The sequence below is a fragment of the Octopus sinensis genome, linkage group LG24 (genome assembly GCF_006345805.1).
Source record: "Octopus sinensis linkage group LG24, ASM634580v1, whole genome shotgun sequence".
Lineage (NCBI taxonomy): Eukaryota > Metazoa > Mollusca > Cephalopoda > Octopoda > Octopodidae > Octopus > Octopus sinensis.
The window spans coordinates 11,556,350-11,558,849 of NC_043020.1; the positions used below are offsets into that span (position 1 = coordinate 11,556,350).

General features: G+C 40.7%; 1 protein-coding gene across 2 annotated transcripts in view; it reads right to left on the minus strand.

Annotated features, from left to right (window-relative positions):
* LOC115223978 (GPI inositol-deacylase) overlaps nucleotides 1-2,500 on the minus strand; it is a 246,082-nt gene that overhangs the window by 135,057 nt on the left and 108,525 nt on the right. The gene's annotated exons all lie outside the window — the stretch shown is intronic.

Genomic DNA, 2,500 nt, shown 5'->3' on the forward strand with positions numbered 1-2,500 from the left:
CCTAATATTTTTATTGTTTCTCTGTCTGTCAGTCTGTCTCTCTACTTACCTACAAGTTTATCTATCTGTCTATTTGCCAATCTGTCTGTCTGTCTATCTACATACCTACCTACCTAGAAGTTTATCTATCTGTCTATCTATTTACTTATCTTAGTTTATCTGTCAATCTGCCAGTATATCTATCTATTATCTATCTATCAACCTACCTCCCTACCTACCTACATACCTACTAGTTTATCTATCTACCCACCTACCTACTTACCAGTTTATCTATCTGTCACTCTGCCAGTCTATCTATCTATCTATCTATCTATCTATCTATCTACCTTTCTATCAATCTATCTATCTATCTATCTACCCACCTACATACCAGTTTATCTGTCACTCTGCCAGTCTATCTATCTATCTATCTATCTATCTATCTATCTACCCACCTACCAGTTTATCTATCTGTCACTCTGCCAGTCTATCTATCTATCTATCTATCTATCTATCCATCCATCTATCTATCTAGTTATCAATCTATCTATCTATCTATCCATCCATCCATCCATCCATCTATCTAGTTATCCATCTATCTATCTATCTATCTACTTACCTACCTACCAACCAAGTAGTTTATCTATCTGTTTATCTGCCAGTCTGTCTGTCTGTCTATCTATCCATCCATCCATCCATGCACACCTTTTATTCAAAATACTCCAACAGTGAACACAACAATTTCGGCTGGATGTCTAATCTCCACGTCCATCAGGCTAATCCGGATAAAATACTTAAACTTTGCATAACTCTGCATGGAGTACTTCTTTGAATGGACAGATGTCTTCCTGGCTTCAAAAACCACAAATATCCTACTCACGCACCCAGATGCACACACGGTCGCCACCCCTTACCCTGTTTCCAAATAAAGAGTGTTCCACTGCAGATGTCTTTGGAAAACTTAAGAGGAATCAATCACAATGTCAGCACCACTGCCATTTTGCTCAAGTGATGACAAGCATGGAATACTAACATCCATACACACACACACACTCAAACATGCCAGGCTTCCTGCAGTTTCCATCAAGTGTTCATACGTACACATGTACAGGTTTAGTGATGCAAATAAGAAATTAGAATTCAAAACATAAGTATACTTTTTTACTCTTTTACTTGTTTCAGTCATTTGACTGTGGCCATGCTGGAGCACCGCCTTTAGACGAGCAAATCGACCCCAGGACTTATTCTTTGTAAGCCCAGTACTTATTCTATCGGTCTCTTTTGCCGAACCATTAAGTTACGGGGACGTAAACACACCAGCATCGGCTGTCATGTGATGTTGGAGGGACGAACACAGACACACAAACATATACATACACATATATATATATATTATATATATATATATATATAGGGAGAATTTATGAAAAAAACAAAAGACGAAGACAGGTAGTGTACAAAACAAACAGATGTATTAGTATAACGCTGAGGAATAGAAAAAGTCTTTTACGTTTCAAGCCTACACTCTTCTACAGAAAGGGACACAGAAAAAACAAGGAGAGAAAAAAAATGTGTGTAGTGGCTAACGATCTATCATGGCGTCTGACTCGGACAGAAGGGTCATACATACATACGACGGGCTTCTTTCAGTTTCCGTCTACCAAATCCACTCACAAGGCTTTGGTCGGCCCGAGGCTATAGTAGAAGACACTCGCCCAAGATACCACGCAGTGGGACTGAACCCGGAACCATGTGGTTGGTAAGCAAGCTACTTACCACACAGCCACTCCAGCGTATATATATGCTTTTTATTAATAACCAACAGAAGTTATAGCGTGACTCAGGGCCTGAGGGTTTCATGCTAATACATGAAACTCAGTTCAAGACACTCAGTTGCCTCTGCCAATTATTAATACACACATACACATACATACATACATACTCTTTTACTCGTTTCAGTCATTTGACTGCGGCCATGCTGGAGCACCGCCTTTAGTCGAGCAACTCGACCCCGGGACTTATTCTTTTTGTAAGCCCAGTACTTATTCTATCGATCTCTTTGTGCCGAACCGCTAAGTGACGGGGACGTAAACACACCAGCATCGGTTGTCAAGCAATGCTAGGGGGACAAACACAGACACACAAACACACACACACACATACATATATATATATACATATATACGACAGGCTTCTTTCAGTTTCCGTCTACCAAATCCACTCACAAGGCATTGGTCGGCCCGGGGCTATAGCAGAAGACACTTGCCCAAGATGCCACGCAGTGGGACTGAACCCGGAACCATGTGGTTGGTTAGCAAGCTACTTACCACACAGCCACTCCTGCGCCTAAACTCATAAAAATTATACAAAAATTTATACTCAAACATTTTAATCTTCTATCACACATGTATGTATGTATGTGTATGTATATATACGCACATACAAGCGCAGGAGTGGCTGTGTGGTAAGTAGGTTGCTAACCAACCACATGGTTCCGGGTTCAGTCCCACTGCGTGGCATC